Below are 16670 nucleotides of genomic sequence, written 5' to 3'. Positions count from 1 at the left end.
ACGTCCTCCCACATATCTGTCGCGCCAGTTCGATGGGCCTGGTGATCTTTTTCCTGGGGGTTGGCCCTCTACCCCAGGTTGTGCCCGTTTAAAGAACAGTACCTTTCCATATGTCCGGGTTGATTGCAGCGGCGGCAGATGGGTCGTCCGTCCTCGCTGTATCGGTCACTGGGTCTTCCTCTGGCCGGTGGGGTCCTCCTTGGTCGACGCCACGGGATGTCCTCCGGTCCGGATGCCAGCTGGATCTTCCCTGGGGTGGAAACCTGTAAAGACTGCACAGTTCGGGTTAGCGCAGCAACGCTCTTAACTAGCTCTTGGACCTGATGGTGTAGGTCTGGAGCCGGGTCATTGTCCAAAGCCTGCGCATCAGCTCCCACAGGCCCTGCCGACAAGGGCGCCGCCTCCTGGTGGTAAGTGATAGCTGGGCGCCTGTGGGTCACAACGCCACCCGGTGCTGGTTCTCGGAGCACCCGGATAGCTCTATCCTTGAACTGTGCAAAGTCCAGATGGGGATCCTGTAAGGCCATTGCCCGCAACTGGGTTCGGTGGGTATTGCAATATAAACCCTCTATAAATTGTTCAGTCAACAGCTTTATGGCCCTCAGGGCCTCTTGTAGGTTTAGTGCATAGTCCCTTATACTCTCATGCGCTCGCTGCTTGCACCCGTAGAATCTAAGCTTGATCTCGGCTGAGGTGCGGGTATCGAAGGTGTCCCTCAGCCGGGTTAGTTTCTCTGCGACAGTCCTCCTCCCAGGTGGCCAAGATTTTACTTCTCTTTTGGCTGCCCCGGTTAGTTGGGCCACCAGGATGCTCACTTTTTGCTCTTCTGTGAGGGGGTACACCTGGAAGAGGCTATCCAGCTTTTCTCTAAAGTCATGCAGGGTATGTGACTCCCCTGAGTACTGGGGTAGCCAAGCTGCTCCCGGGATATATGGCATGGTGAAGGGCATAACTGCAGCAGCGGTGGCGCTGGCGGGGGTCGAGGTAGTGAAGCTCTCCTCCGTATCCGACATCTTCCTCCCCCCTAGTGGACCGTGGCCTACCTTGCGATGATCCTCTTCCGTAGGCCGCGGCTCCGCAGTGGATCGTCAGGGTTGAGGACCTTCCGTCGCGCTCCTGTGACGTCGGCGTCTGCTGGGCTCCTTCCAGGACCTTACGCAACGTCTGGACGTGAGGCGGGGCTTCAGTTCTCGCGCGCTTTCGGAGTCCACGCCCCTCTTCTTCCCGCGCGGCGTCCTCAAGATGGCGTCCAACGGCGGGAAAACTCCACGGATGGCGGGAAGAAGGCCGAAGATGGCGCCGGATGGCGGGAAACTTCACCGATGGCGGGAAGAAGGCTGAAGATGGCGCCGGATGGCGGGAATCTTCACCACTGGTAAGTTTGAAAAGTCTCTTTTTCAGGCACGCAGTACCCGGTGGTTGCGGGCACGAGATCCTGCCGACTACGCCAAAGTTGACGCGCCCCTGGGCCTGTGTCGCGCTGCGTGAGCTTACCCGGAGCCGGATCTGTTGAGGGTTGTAGTCTCGTGGCGGTGACCCGGTCCGTGCCCAGGGAGTCAAACTGGACGGCAGTCTGTTAGCGGTAAATGGTTGATGACTACGCCACCCGTTGAGTGCAGCCAGGGGGCTGCTGCTGCAGGGCAGACCGCTGAGGCCGATGGTAGGATTGTGCAGCGTGATAGTATAACCCCCAACGGGAGGGGTATGGCCTCAGGGCAGCCGACGTGGATGATGGGGGTAGCAGGAACCACTCAGAGACGGTACGGTGTAGTTCAGGGTCTTTACTGGTAACAACAAAAGACCCTCCCGGAGTACTTGCTAGCGGATGGGGCCTGGTCAGTCCTTGAGCAGATGGGATCTCCCCTGGCCAGGCGTAGTTGTAGGCCTCCCAAACTGACTGTACTCGTCTGGCTACCTTGCTAGGAGCTGATGTAAGTAGCCCACGTCCCTGAGTGTACCGTGTGGTGCTCACCCGTATGGCCGGTGACTCGGGGCCTTCTAATGGCTTCCGCTCCACGATGGCGGTGCTGGTCCCACGCTTGTGACCGTGCCTTCGGGCTTCTGGGCCAGAGGACCTGAAATCCCCTGCCTGACGGATTCTGCTGCTGGGTAGGAATTAGTCCCCACAGACTCGGACTCCGGGTCCGGTAAAACGTCTTCTTAGTCAGGGCGAACTCTGCAGCTGCCAGCCCCTGACTCCTTGTAACTGCTGTTTCTTCCTATGCTGTCTCTACTTCTTCTCTTCTTCTACTCCTCACCCTGCCTCAGCCCCAGGTTTTTATAGGGGAAGTTCTTCCCCTCCCAAGACTGGGCAGGAGGTGTGGCATGCACAGGATCCCTGACCAAAGGACCTCCCACCTGCTCTCAGACATAACATTACGTTACTGTGGCAACCAGACCCCTGGGGTGTCACATCCCCTATCTGGGGACCATATATTAAATGGATCTTTAGAACAGGGAGATGGAAAAAGAGCTTGCTCTGTCCACTCCACGCATTGACCTGGTATTGCAGTATCTCCAGGACCGGTGCACCCCTTCTTTAATGCAGTTTCTAAAATCAGAAAGAATTGAATTCAATGCTTTTTGTTCATTTTGCTTGTTTGTCGGATTTTGGGATGGACTCTTTGGCTTTGCTTTTCTTCTCCTCATTGGATTTTTCATGTTAAAAGTTGCAGAAGCCAGATGACAAGCTCATTTTGGTTCAACTTCAGCAACTGTGCATTGCATTGCCATGTAATGTAATGTAATGCAATGCTATCTATCTAGCTCTCCCTCTATACTTCCTTTTGGATAAACAGACATATTAGGCAAGCATTTTGGAGCTTTCACCTAAATAACTACAGGTGGTGAGATAAGCTGCACAATATAATTGACCTTTCAGTATATTGTTGCACACACACCATCTATTTAGCAAATGCCCTTGTTATCAACAGCAGCCTTTTAAACTCACCTGAGCTAACAGGTATGTGAGCTGGTTATTCTGCTGCGCTTAAAATTTCTTTTTTGGTTTGCTACAATGCCTTTTCTGAAACGTTGTCTCCCTCTGCTGGAACACTGACTTCTTTCATTTAATGCCTGCAGACTATAAAAGAGAAACCAACCCAAAAAGTTTGGTTGATTAGTCTGTGGCATTCTTTTAAACTGTTGCTTATGGCGGTCTCTGTGAGCTTCTCAGTGACATTCAGCCATGCAGGTATCCCGCCTGCAGTAGACGGAATGTGGCAATGGAACGCTGGCTGCGCGTGTCATAATAGGCTCTGAGCCTTTATATACCTGCGCACAGCAGCAGCCACCTTCAGTCTGCTGCTGGACAGCCAGCAGCAGCAGCAGCAGGAGAGGTAATTAATCAGCAACCCTCCTGCTAAGGGTAGACAGCTGCTCGTTCCACCCCCCCACCCCCCGCATTAATTGGTTCTCCTCCCTTCCAACGGTGTTGAGGCGGGTGGGAACAGCCGGGGGTTGAGGGTACTGTGCTAAAAGAGGTGGAGTTATGCAGATCTAAAACGCGTGGATTGCAGCAGCAGCAAGCCGAAAAGTGCAGGCATGTGAGGGATCTAGAGGTTGACAGCATGTCTTCTTAACGGGAGTCCAGGTGGCCATCTCCACAAATGGACTTTTCAGAATCCTTGGGTGGCACCGTAGTCGGAAACCAATTCTGGTTATCGCTTCTCGGCCTTTTGGCTAAGATCAAGTGTAGTATCTGTTCTTATCAGTTTAATATCTGATACGTCCCCTATCTGGGGACCATATATTAAATGGATTTTTAGAACAGGGAGATGGAAAAAGAGCTTGCTCTGTCCACTCCACGCATTGACCTGGTATTGCAGTATCTCCAGGACCGGTGCACCCCTTCTTTAATGCAGTTTCTAAAATCAGAAAGAATTGAATTCAATGCTTTTTGTTCATTTTGCTTGTTTGTCGGATTTTGGGATGGACTCTTTGGCTTTGCTTTTCTTCTCCTCATTGGATTTTTCATGTTAAAAGTTGCAGAAGCCAGATGACAAGCTCATTTTGGTTCAACTTCAGCAACTGTGCATTGCATTGCCATGTAATGTAATGTAATGCAATGCTATCTATCTAGCTCTCCCTCTATACTTCCTTTTGGATAAACAGACATATTAGGCAAGCATTTTGGAGCTTTCACCTAAATAACTACAGGTGGTGAGATAAGCTGCACAATATAATTGACCTTTCAGTATATTGTTGCACACACACCATCTATTTAGCAAATGCCCTTGTTATCAACAGCAGCCTTTTAAACTCACCTGAGCTAACAGGTATGTGAGCTGGTTACTCTGCTGCGCTTAAAATTTCTTTTTTGGTTTGCTACAATGCCTTTTCTGAAACGTTGTCTCCCTCTGCTGGAACACTGACTTCTTTCATTTAATGCCTGCAGACTATAAAAGAGAAACCAACCCAAAAAGTTTGGTTGATTAGTGTGTGGCATTCTTTTAAACTGTTGCTTATGGCGGTCTCTGTGAGCTTCTCAGTGACATTCAGCCATCCAGGTATCCCGCCTGCAGTAGACGGAATGTGGCAATGGAACGCTGGCTGCGCGTGTCATGATAGGCTCTGAGCCTTTATATACCTGCGCACAGCAGCAGCCACCTTCAGTCTGCTGCTGGACAGCCAGCAGCAGCAGCAGCAGGAGAGGTAATTAATCAGCAACCCTCCTGCTAAGGGTAGACAGCTGCTCGTTCCACCCCCCCCCCCCCGCCTTAATTGGTTCTCCTCCCTTCCAACGGTGTTGAGGCGGGTGGGAACAGCCGGGGGTTGAGGGTACTGTGCTAAAAGAGGTGGAGTTATGCAGATCTAAAACGCGTGGATTGCAGCAGCAGCAAGCCGAAAAGTGCAGGCATGTGAGGGATCTAGAGGTTGACAGCATGTCTTCTTAACGGGAGTCCAGGTGGCCATCTCCACAAATGGACTTTTCAGAATCCTTGGGTGGCACCGTAGTCGGAAACCAATTCTGGTTATCGCTTCTCGGCCTTTTGGCTAAGATCAAGTGTAGTATCTGTTCTTATCAGTTTAATATCTGATACGTCCCCTATCTGGGGACCATATATTAAATGGATTTTTAGAACAGGGAGATGGAAAAAGAGCTTGCTCTGTCCACTCCACGCATTGACCTGGTATTGCAGTATCTCCAGGACCGGTGCACCCCTTCTTTAATGCAGTTTCTAAAATCAGAAAGAATTGAATTCAATGCTTTTTGTTCATTTTGCTTGTTTGTCGGATTTTGGGATGGACTCTTTGGCTTTGCTTTTCTTCTCCTCATTGGATTTTTCATGTTAAAAGTTGCAGAAGCCAGATTACAAGCTCATTTTGGTTCAACTTCAGCAACTGTGCATTGCATTGCCATGTAATGTAATGTAATGCAATGCTATCTATCTAGCTCTCCCTCTATACTTCCTTTTGGATAAACAGACATATTAGGCAAGCATTTTGGAGCTTTCACCTAAATAACTACAGGTGGTGAGATAAGCTGCACAATATAATTGACCTTTCAGTATATTGTTGCACACACACCATCTATTTAGCAAATGCCCTTGTTATCAACAGCAGCCTTTTAAACTCACCTGAGCTAACAGGTATGTGAGCTGGTTACTCTGCTGCGCTTAAAATTTCTTTTTTGGTTTGCTACAATGCCTTTTCTGAAACGTTGTCTCCCTCTGCTGGAACACTGACTTCTTTCATTTAATGCCTGCAGACTATAAAAGAGAAACCAACCCAAAAAGTTTGGTTGATTAGTCTGTGGCATTCTTTTAAACTGTTGCTTATGGCGGTCTCTGTGAGCTTCTCAGTGACATTCAGCCATCCAGGTATCCCGCCTGCAGTAGACGGAATGTGGCAAGGGAACGCTGGCTGCGCGTGTCATAATAGGCTCTGAGCCTTTATATACCTGCGCACAGCAGCAGCCACCTTCAGTCTGCTGCTGGACAGCCAGCAGCAGCAGCAGCAGGAGAGGTAATTAATCAGCAACCCTCCTGCTAAGGGTAGACAGCTGCTCGTTCCACCCCCCCCCCCCCGCCTTAATTGGTTCTCCTCCCTTCCAACGGTGTTGAGGCGGGTGGGAACAGCCGGGGGTTGAGGGTACTGTGCTAAAAGAGGTGGAGTTATGCAGATCTAAAACGCGTGGATTGCAGCAGCAGCAAGCCGAAAAGTGCAGGCATGTGAGGGATCTAGAGGTTGACAGCATGTCTTCTTAACGGGAGTCCAGGTGGCCATCTCCACAAATGGACTTTTCAGAATCCTTGGGTGGCACAGTAGTCGGAAACCAATTCTGGTTATCGCTTCTCGGCCTTTTGGCTAAGATCAAGTGTAGTATCTGTTCTTATCAGTTTAATATCTGATACGTCCCCTATCTGGGGACCATATATTAAATGGATTTTTAGAACAGGGAGATGGAAAAAGAGCTTGCTCTGTCCACTCCACGCATTGACCTGGTATTGCAGTATCTCCAGGACCGGTGCACCCCTTCTTTAATGCAGTTTCTAAAATCAGAAAGAATTGAATTCAATGCTTTTTGTTCATTTTGCTTGTTTGTCGGATTTTGGGATGGACTCTTTGGCTTTGCTTTTCTTCTCCTCATTGGATTTTTCATGTTAAAAGTTGCAGAAGCCAGATGACAAGCTCATTTTGGTTCAACTTCAGCAACTGTGCATTGCATTGCCATGTAATGTAATGTAATGCAATGCTATCTATCTAGCTCTCCCTCTATACTTCCTTTTGGATAAACAGACATATTAGGCAAGCTTTTTGGAGCTTTCACCTAAATAACTACAGGTGGTGAGATAAGCTGCACAATATAATTGACCTTTCAGTATATTGTTGCACACACACCATCTATTTAGCAAATGCCCTTGTTATCAACAGCAGCCTTTTAAACTCACCTGAGCTAACAGGTATGTGAGCTGGTTACTCTGCTGCGCTTAAAATTTCTTTTTTGGTTTGCTACAATGCCTTTTCTGAAACGTTGTCTCCCTCTGCTGGAACACTGACTTCTTTCATTTAATGCCTGCAGACTATAAAAGAGAAACCAACCCAAAAAGTTTGGTTGATTAGTCTGTGGCATTCTTTTAAACTGTTGCTTATGGCGGTCTCTGTGAGCTTCTCAGTGACATTCAGCCATCCAGGTATCCCGCCTGCAGTAGACGGAATGTGGCAATGGAACGCTGGCTGCGCGTGTCATAATAGGCTCTGAGCCTTTATATACCTGCGCACAGCAGCAGCCACCTTCAGTCTGCTGCTGGACAGCCAGCAGCAGCAGCAGCAGGAGAGGTAATTAATCAGCAACCCTCCTGCTAAGGGTAGACAGCTGCTCGATCCACCCCCCCCCCCCCGCCTTAATTGGTTCTCCTCCCTTCCAACGGTGTTGAGGCGGGTGGGAACAGCCGGGGGTTGAGGGTACTGTGCTAAAAGAGGTGGAGTTATGCAGATCTAAAACGCGTGGATTGCAGCAGCAGCAAGCCGAAAAGTGCAGGCATGTGAGGGATCTAGAGGTTGACAGCATGTCTTCTTAACGGGAGTCCAGGTGGCCATCTCCACAAATGGACTTTTCAGAATCCTTGGGTGGCACCGTAGTCGGAAACCAATTCTGGTTATCGCTTCTCGGCCTTTTGGCTAAGATCAAGTGTAGTATCTGTTCTTATCAGTTTAATATCTGATACGTCCCCTATCTGGGGACCATATATTAAATGGATTTTTAGAACAGGGAGATGGAAAAAGAGCTTGCTCTGTCCACTCCACGCATTGACCTGGTATTGCAGTATCTCCAGGACCGGTGCACCCCTTCTTTAATGCAGTTTCTAAAATCAGAAAGAATTGAATTCAATGCTTTTTGTTCATTTTGCTTGTTTGTCGGATTTTGGGATGGACTCTTTGGCTTTGCTTTTCTTCTCCTCATTGGATTTTTCATGTTAAAAGTTGCAGAAGCCAGATGACAAGCTCATTTTGGTTCAACTTCAGCAACTGTGCATTGCATTGCCATGTAATGTAATGTAATGCAATGCTATCTATCTAGCTCTCCCTCTATACTTCCTTTTGGATAAACAGACATATTAGGCAAGCATTTTGGAGCTTTCACCTAAATAACTACAGGTGGTGAGATAAGCTGCACAATATAATTGACCTTTCAGTATATTGTTGCACACACACCATCTATTTAGCAAATGCCCTTGTTATCAACAGCAGCCTTTTAAACTCACCTGAGCTAACAGGTATGTGAGCTGGTTACTCTGCTGCGCTTAAAATTTCTTTTTTGGTTTGCTACAATGCCTTTTCTGAAACGTTGTCTCCCTCTGCTGGAACACTGACTTCTTTCATTTAATGCCTGCAGACTATAAAAGAGAAACCAACCCAAAAAGTTTGGTTGATTAGTCTGTGGCATTCTTTTAAACTGTTGCTTATGGCGGTCTCTGTGAGCTTCTCAGTGACATTCAGCCATCCAGGTATCCCGCCTGCAGTAGACGGAATGTGGCAATGGAACGCTGGCTGCGCGTGTCATAATAGGCTCTGAGCCTTTATATACCTGCGCACAGCAGCAGCCACCTTCAGTCTGCTGCTGGACAGCCAGCAGCAGCAGCAGCAGGAGAGGTAATTAATCAGCAACCCTCCTGCTAAGGGTAGACAGCTGCTCGATCCACCCCCCCCCCCCCGCCTTAATTGGTTCTCCTCCCTTCCAACGGTGTTGAGGCGGGTGGGAACAGCCGGGGGTTGAGGGTACTGTGCTAAAAGAGGTGGAGTTATGCAGATCTAAAACGCGTGGATTGCAGCAGCAGCAAGCCGAAAAGTGCAGGCATGTGAGGGATCTAGAGGTTGACAGCATGTCTTCTTAACGGGAGTCCAGGTGGCCATCTCCACAAATGGACTTTTCAGAATCCTTGGGTGGCACCGTAGTCGGAAACCAATTCTGGTTATCGCTTCTCGGCCTTTTGGCTAAGATCAAGTGTAGTATCTGTTCTTATCAGTTTAATATCTGATACGTCCCCTATCTGGGGACCATATATTAAATGGATTTTTAGAACAGGGAGATGGAAAAAGAGCTTGCTCTGTCCACTCCACGCATTGACCTGGTATTGCAGTATCTCCAGGACCGGTGCACCCCTTCTTTAATGCAGTTTCTAAAATCAGAAAGAATTGAATTCAATGCTTTTTGTTCATTTTGCTTGTTTGTCGGATTTTGGGATGGACTCTTTGGCTTTGCTTTTCTTCTCCTCATTGGATTTTTCATGTTAAAAGTTGCAGAAGCCAGATGACAAGCTCATTTTGGTTCAACTTCAGCAACTGTGCATTGCATTGCCATGTAATGTAATGTAATGCAATGCTATCTATCTAGCTCTCCCTCTATACTTCCTTTTGGATAAACAGACATATTAGGCAAGCATTTTGGAGCTTTCACCTAAATAACTACAGGTGGTGAGATAAGCTGCACAATATAATTGACCTTTCAGTATATTGTTGCACACACACCATCTATTTAGCAAATGCCCTTGTTATCAACAGCAGCCTTTTAAACTCACCTGAGCTAACAGGTATGTGAGCTGGTTACTCTGCTGCGCTTAAAATTTCTTTTTTGGTTTGCTACAATGCCTTTTCTGAAACGTTGTCTCCCTCTGCTGGAACACTGACTTCTTTCATTTAATGCCTGCAGACTATAAAAGAGAAACCAACCCAAAAAGTTTGGTTGATTAGTCTGTGGCATTCTTTTAAACTGTTGCTTATGGCGGTCTCTGTGAGCTTCTCAGTGACATTCAGCCATCCAGGTATCCCGCCTGCAGTAGACGGAATGTGGCAATGGAACGCTGGCTGCGCGTGTCATAATAGGCTCTGAGCCTTTATATACCTGCGCACAGCAGCAGCCACCTTCAGTCTGCTGCTGGACAGCCAGCAGCAGCAGCAGCAGGAGAGGTAATTAATCAGCAACCCTCCTGCTAAGGGTAGACAGCTGCTCGTTCCACCCCCCCCCCCCCGCCTTAATTGGTTCTCCTCCCTTCCAACGGTGTTGAGGCGGGTGGGAACAGCCGGGGGTTGAGGGTACTGTGCTAAAAGAGGTGGAGTTATGCAGATCTAAAACGCGTGGATTGCAGCAGCAGCAAGCCGAAAAGTGCAGGCATGTGAGGGATCTAGAGGTTGACAGCATGTCTTCTTAACGGGAGTCCAGGTGGCCATCTCCACAAATGGACTTTTCAGAATCCTTGGGTGGCACCGTAGTCGGAAACCAATTCTGGTTATCGCTTCTCGGCCTTTTGGCTAAGATCAAGTGTAGTATCTGTTCTTATCAGTTTAATATCTGATACGTCCCCTATCTGGGGACCATATATTAAATGGATTTTTAGAACAGGGAGATGGAAAAAGAGCTTGCTCTGTCCACTCCACGCATTGACCTGGTATTGCAGTATCTCCAGGACCGGTGCACCCCTTCTTTAATGCAGTTTCTAAAATCAGAAAGAATTGAATTCAATGCTTTTTGTTCATTTTGCTTGTTTGTCGGATTTTGGGATGGACTCTTTGGCTTTGCTTTTCTTCTCCTCATTGGATTTTTCATGTTAAAAGTTGCAGAAGCCAGATGACAAGCTCATTTTGGTTCAACTTCAGCAACTGTGCATTGCATTGCCATGTAATGTAATGTAATGCAATGCTATCTATCTAGCTCTACCTCTATACTTCCTTTTGGATAAACAGACATATTAGGCAAGCATTTTGGAGCTTTCACCTAAATAACTACAGGTGGTGAGATAAGCTGCACAATATAATTGACCTTTCAGTATATTGTTGCACACACACCATCTATTTAGCAAATGCCCTTGTTATCAACAGCAGCCTTTTAAACTCACCTGAGCTAACAGGTATGTGAGCTGGTTACTCTGCTGCGCTTAAAATTTCTTTTTTGGTTTGCTACAATGCCTTTTCTGAAACGTTGTCTCCCTCTGCTGGAACACTGACTTCTTTCATTTAATGCCTGCAGACTATAAAAGAGAAACCAACCCAAAAAGTTTGGTTGATTAGTCTGTGGCATTCTTTTAAACTGTTGCTTATGGCGGTCTCTGTGAGCTTCTCAGTGACATTCAGCCATCCAGGTATCCCGCCTGCAGTAGACGGAATGTGGCAATGGAACGCTGGCTGCGCGTGTCATAATAGGCTCTGAGCCTTTATATACCTGCGCACAGCAGCAGCCACCTTCAGTCTGCTGCTGGACAGCCAGCAGCAGCAGCAGCAGGAGAGGTAATTAATCAGCAACCCTCCTGCTAAGGGTAGACAGCTGCTCGTTCCACCCCCCCCCCCCCCCGCCTTAATTGGTTCTCCTCCCTTCCAACGGTGTTGAGGCGGGTGGGAACAGCCAGGGGTTGAGGGTACTGTGCTAAAAGAGGTGGAGTTATGCAGATCTAAAACGCGTGGATTGCAGCAGCAGCAAGCCGAAAAGTGCAGGCATGTGAGGGATCTAGAGGTTGACAGCATGTCTTCTTAACGGGAGTCCAGGTGGCCATCTCCACAAATGGACTTTTCAGAATCCTTGGGTGGCACCGTAGTCGGAAACCAATTCTGGTTATCGCTTCTCGGCCTTTTGGCTAAGATCAAGTGTAGTATCTGTTCTTATCAGTTTAATATCTGATACGTCCCCTATCTGGGGACCATATATTAAATGGATTTTTAGAACAGGGAGATGGAAAAGAGCTTGCTCTGTCCACTCCACGCATTGACCTGGTATTGCAGTATCTCCAGGACCGGTGCACCCCTTCTTTAATGCAGTTTCTAAAATCAGAAAGAATTGAATTCAATGCTTTTTGTTCATTTTGCTTGTTTGTCGGATTTTGGGATGGACTCTTTGGCTTTGCTTTTCTTCTCCTCATTGGATTTTTCATGTTAAAAGTTGCAGAAGCCAGATGACAAGCTCATTTTGGTTCAACTTCAGCAACTGTGCATTGCATTGCCATGTAATGTAATGTAATGCAATGCTATCTATCTAGCTCTCCCTCTATACTTCCTTTTGGATAAACAGACATATTAGGCAAGCATTTTGGAGCTTTCACCTAAATAACTACAGGTGGTGAGATAAGCTGCACAATATAATTGACCTTTCAGTATATTGTTGCACACACACCATCTATTTAGCAAATGCCCTTGTTATCAACAGCAGCCTTTTAAACTCACCTGAGCTAACAGGTATGTGAGCTGGTTACTCTGCTGCGCTTAAAATTTCTTTTTTGGTTTGCTACAATGCCTTTTCTGAAACGTTGTCTCCCTCTGCTGGAACACTGACTTCTTTCATTTAATGCCTGCAGACTATAAAAGAGAAACCAACCCAAAAAGTTTGGTTGATTAGTCTGTGGCATTCTTTTAAACTGTTGCTTATGGCGGTCTCTGTGAGCTTCTCAGTGACATTCAGCCATCCAGGTATCCCGCCTGCAGTAGACGGAATGTGGCAATGGAACGCTGGCTGCGCGTGTCATAATAGGCTCTGAGCCTTTATATACCTGCGCACAGCAGCAGCCACCTTCAGTCTGCTGCTGGACAGCCAGCAGCAGCAGCAGCAGGAGAGGTAATTAATCAGCAACCCTCCTGCTAAGGGTAGACAGCTGCTCGTTCCACCCCCCCCCCCGCCTTAATTGGTTCTCCTCCCTTCCAACGGTGTTGAGGCGGGTGGGAACAGCCGGGGGTTGAGGGTACTGTGCTAAAAGAGGTGGAGTTATGCAGATCTAAAACGCGTGGATTGCAGCAGCAGCAAGCCGAAAAGTGCAGGCATGTGAGGGATCTAGAGGTTGACAGCATGTCTTCTTAACGGGAGTCCAGGTGGCCATCTCCACAAATGGACTTTTCAGAATCCTTGGGTGGCACCGTAGTCGGAAACCAATTCTGGTTATCGCTTCTCGGCCTTTTGGCTAAGATCAAGTGTAGTATCTGTTCTTATCAGTTTAATATCTGATACGTCCCCTATCTGGGGACCATATATTAAATGGATTTTTAGAACAGGGAGATGGAAAAAGAGCTTGCTCTGTCCACTCCACGCATTGACCTGGTATTGCAGTATCTCCAGGACCGGTGCACCCCTTCTTTAATGCAGTTTCTAAAATCAGAAAGAATTGAATTCAATGCTTTTTGTTCATTTTGCTTGTTTGTCGGATTTTGGGATGGACTCTTTGGCTTTGCTTTTCTTCTCCTCATTGGATTTTTCATGTTAAAAGTTGCAGAAGCCAGATGACAAGCTCATTTTGGTTCAACTTCAGCAACTGTGCATTGCATTGCCATGTAATGTAATGTAATGCAATGCTATCTATCTAGCTCTCCCTCTATACTTCCTTTTGGATAAACAGACATATTAGGCAAGCATTTTGGAGCTTTCACCTAAATAACTACAGGTGGTGAGATAAGCTGCACAATATAATTGACCTTTCAGTATATTGTTGCACACACACCATCTATTTAGCAAATGCCCTTGTTATCAACAGCAGCCTTTTAAACTCACCTGAGCTAACAGGTATGTGAGCTGGTTACTCTGCTGCGCTTAAAATTTCTTTTTTGGTTTGCTACAATGCCTTTTCTGAAACGTTGTCTCCCTCTGCTGGAACACTGACTTCTTTCATTTAATGCCTGCAGACTATAAAAGAGAAACCAACCCAAAAAGTTTGGTTGATTAGTCTGTGGCATTCTTTTAAACTGTTGCTTATGGCGGTCTCTGTGAGCTTCTCAGTGACATTCAGCCATCCAGGTATCCCGCCTGCAGTAGACGGAATGTGGCAATGGAACGCTGGCTGCGCGTGTCATAATAGGCTCTGAGCCTTTATATACCTGCGCACAGCAGCAGCCACCTTCAGTCTGCTGCTGGACAGCCAGCAGCAGCAGCAGCAGGAGAGGTAATTAATCAGCAACCCTCCTGCTAAGGGTAGACAGCTGCTCGTTCCACCCCCCCCCGCCTTAATTGGTTCTCCTCCCTTCCAACGGTGTTGAGGCGGGTGGGAACAGCCGGGGGTTGAGGGTACTGTGCTAAAAGAGGTGGAGTTATGCAGATCTAAAACGCGTGGATTGCAGCAGCAGCAAGCCGAAAAGTGCAGGCATGTGAGGGATCTAGAGGTTGACAGCATGTCTTCTTAACGGGAGTCCAGGTGGCCATCTCCACAAATGGACTTTTCAGAATCCTTGGGTGGCACCGTAGTCGGAAACCAATTCTGGTTATCGCTTCTCGGCCTTTTGGCTAAGATCAAGTGTAGTATCTGTTCTTATCAGTTTAATATCTGATACGTCCCCTATCTGGGGACCATATATTAAATGGATTTTTAGAACAGGGAGATGGAAAAAGAGCTTGCTCTGTCCACTCCACGCATTGACCTGGTATTGCAGTATCTCCAGGACCGGTGCACCCCTTCTTTAATGCAGTTTCTAAAATCAGAAAGAATTGAATTCAATGCTTTTTGTTCATTTTGCTTGTTTGTCGGATTTTGGGATGGACTCTTTGGCTTTGCTTTTCTTCTCCTCATTGGATTTTTCATGTTAAAAGTTGCAGAAGCCAGATGACAAGCTCATTTTGGTTCAACTTCAGCAACTGTGCATTGCATTGCCATGTAATGTAATGTAATGCAATGCTATCTATCTAGCTCTCCCTCTATACTTCCTTTTGGATAAACAGACATATTAGACAAGCATTTTGGAGCTTTCACCTAAATAACTACAGGTGGTGAGATAAGCTGCACAATATAATTGACCTTTCAGTATATTGTTGCACACACACCATCTATTTAGCAAATGCCCTTGTTATCAACAGCAGCCTTTTAAACTCACCTGAGCTAACAGGTATGTGAGATGGTTACTCTGCTGCGCTTAAAATTTCTTTTTTGGTTTGCTACAATGCCTTTTCTGAAACGTTGTCTCCCTCTGCTGGAACACTGACTTCTTTCATTTAATGCCTGCAGACTATAAAAGAGAAACCAACCCAAAAAGTTTGGTTGATTAGTCTGTGGCATTCTTTTAAACTGTTGCTTATGGTGGTCTCTGTGAGCTTCTCAGTGACATTCAGCCATCCAGGTATCCCGCCTGCAGTAGACGGAATGTGGCAATGGAACGCTGGCTGCGCGTGTCATAATAGGCTCTGAGCCTTTATATACCTGCGCACAGCAGCAGCCACCTTCAGTCTGCTGCTGGACAGCCAGCAGCAGCAGCAGCAGGAGAGGTAATTAATCAGCAACCCTCCTGCTAAGGATAGACAGCTGCTCGTTCCACCCCCCCCCCCGCCTTAATTGGTTCTCCTCCCTTCCAACGGTGTTGAGGCGGGTGGGAACAGCCGGGGGTTGAGGGTACTGTGCTAAAAGAGGTGGAGTTATGCAGATCTAAAACGCGTGGATTGCAGCAGCAGCAAGCCGAAAAGTGCAGGCATGTGAGGGATCTAGAGGTTGACAGCATGTCTTCTTAACGGGAGTCCAGGTGGCCATCTCCACAAATGGACTTTTCAGAATCCTTGGGTGGCACCGTAGTCGGAAACCAATTCTGGTTATCGCTTCTCGGCCTTTTGGCTAAGATCAAGTGTAGTATCTGTTCTTATCAGTTTAATATCTGATACGTCCCCTATCTGGGGACCATATATTAAATGGATTTTTAGAACAGGGAGATGGAAAAAGAGCTTGCTCTGTCCACTCCACGCATTGACCTAGTATTGCAGTATCTCCAGGACCGGTGCACCCCTTCTTTAATGCAGTTTCTAAAATCAGAAAGAATTGAATTCAATGCTTTTTGTTCATTTTGCTTGTTTGTCGGATTTTGGGATGGACTCTTTGGCTTTGCTTTTCTTCTCCTCATTGGATTTTTCATGTTAAAAGTTGCAGAAGCCAGATGACAAGCTCATTTTGGTTCAACTTCAGCAACTGTGCATTGCATTGCCATGTAATGTAATGTAATGCAATGCTATCTATCTAGCTCTCCCTCTATACTTCCTTTTGGATAAACAGACATATTAGGCAAGCATTTTGGAGCTTTCACCTAAATAACTACAGGTGGTGAGATAAGCTGCACAATATAATTGACCTTTCAGTATATTGTTGCACACACACCATCTATTTAGCAAATGCCCTTGTTATCAACAGCAGCCTTTTAAACTCACCTGAGCTAACAGGTATGTGAGCTGGTTACTCTGCTGCGCTTAAAATTTCTTTTTTGGTTTGCTACAATGCCTTTTCTGAAACGTTGTCTCCCTCTGCTGGAACACTGACTTCTTTCATTTAATGCCTGCAGACTATAAAAGAGAAACCAACCCAAAAAGTTTGGTTGATTAGTCTGTGGCATTCTTTTAAACTGTTGCTTATGGCGGTCTCTGTGAGCTTCTCAGTGACATTCAGCCATCCAGGTATCCCGCCTGCAGTAGACGGAATGTGGCAATGGAACGCTGGCTGCGCGTGTCATAATAGGCTCTGAGCCTTTATATACCTGCGCACAGCAGCAGCCACCTTCAGTCTGCTGCTGGACAGCCAGCAGCAGCAGCAGCAGGAGAGGTAATTAATCAGCAACCCTCCTGCTAAGGGTAGACAGCTGCTCGTTCCACCCCCCCCCCCCGCCTTAATTGGTTCTCCTCCCTTCCAACGGTGTTGAGGCGGGTGGGAACAGCCGGGGGTTGAGGGTACTGTGCTAAAAGAGGTGGAGTTATGCAGATCTAAAACGCGTGGATTGCAGCAGCAGCAAGCCGAAAAGTG

At 47.1% G+C, this 16670-nt stretch overlaps 10 non-coding genes and 1 pseudogene across 10 annotated transcripts; all 11 read left to right on the top strand.

The window, feature by feature from the left end:
- The first annotated feature begins 2413 nt into the window (after positions 1-2413).
- On the top strand, positions 2414-2537 carry LOC141210726 (U2 spliceosomal RNA; annotated as a pseudogene).
- Positions 2538-3661: 1124 nt separating this feature from the next.
- Positions 3662-3852, top strand: LOC141209302 (U2 spliceosomal RNA). Its single transcript, XR_012279500.1, has one exon. It is a non-coding gene; the product is annotated as a U2 spliceosomal RNA (small nuclear RNA).
- Positions 3853-4975: 1123 nt separating this feature from the next.
- Positions 4976-5166, top strand: LOC141209301 (U2 spliceosomal RNA). Its single transcript, XR_012279499.1, has one exon. It is a non-coding gene; the product is annotated as a U2 spliceosomal RNA (small nuclear RNA).
- Positions 5167-6289: 1123 nt separating this feature from the next.
- Positions 6290-6480, top strand: LOC141209300 (U2 spliceosomal RNA). Its single transcript, XR_012279498.1, has one exon. It is a non-coding gene; the product is annotated as a U2 spliceosomal RNA (small nuclear RNA).
- Positions 6481-7603: 1123 nt separating this feature from the next.
- On the top strand, positions 7604-7794 carry LOC141209299 (U2 spliceosomal RNA). Its single transcript, XR_012279497.1, has one exon. It is a non-coding gene; the product is annotated as a U2 spliceosomal RNA (small nuclear RNA).
- A 1123-nt stretch (positions 7795-8917) lies between these two features.
- On the top strand, positions 8918-9108 carry LOC141209298 (U2 spliceosomal RNA). Its single transcript, XR_012279496.1, has one exon. It is a non-coding gene; the product is annotated as a U2 spliceosomal RNA (small nuclear RNA).
- A 1123-nt stretch (positions 9109-10231) lies between these two features.
- LOC141209297 (U2 spliceosomal RNA) lies at positions 10232-10422 on the top strand. The gene has a single exon (XR_012279495.1). It is a non-coding gene; the product is annotated as a U2 spliceosomal RNA (small nuclear RNA).
- A 1125-nt stretch (positions 10423-11547) lies between these two features.
- LOC141210152 (U2 spliceosomal RNA) lies at positions 11548-11737 on the top strand. Its single transcript, XR_012280329.1, has one exon. It is a non-coding gene; the product is annotated as a U2 spliceosomal RNA (small nuclear RNA).
- A 1121-nt stretch (positions 11738-12858) lies between these two features.
- On the top strand, positions 12859-13049 carry LOC141209295 (U2 spliceosomal RNA). The gene has a single exon (XR_012279493.1). It is a non-coding gene; the product is annotated as a U2 spliceosomal RNA (small nuclear RNA).
- Positions 13050-14168: 1119 nt separating this feature from the next.
- LOC141209294 (U2 spliceosomal RNA) lies at positions 14169-14359 on the top strand. The gene has a single exon (XR_012279492.1). It is a non-coding gene; the product is annotated as a U2 spliceosomal RNA (small nuclear RNA).
- A 1121-nt stretch (positions 14360-15480) lies between these two features.
- On the top strand, positions 15481-15671 carry LOC141210329 (U2 spliceosomal RNA). Its single transcript, XR_012280501.1, has one exon. It is a non-coding gene; the product is annotated as a U2 spliceosomal RNA (small nuclear RNA).
- The last annotated feature ends 999 nt before the right edge of the window (positions 15672-16670 follow it).

This window comes from Phyllobates terribilis, unplaced genomic scaffold (genome assembly GCF_046119375.1).
Source record: "Phyllobates terribilis strain yellow unplaced genomic scaffold, ASM4611937v1 Scaffold_169__1_contigs__length_4117513, whole genome shotgun sequence".
Classification (NCBI taxonomy): domain Eukaryota; kingdom Metazoa; phylum Chordata; class Amphibia; order Anura; family Dendrobatidae; genus Phyllobates; species Phyllobates terribilis.
This window is presented reverse-complemented; position numbering and strand designations above follow the sequence as displayed.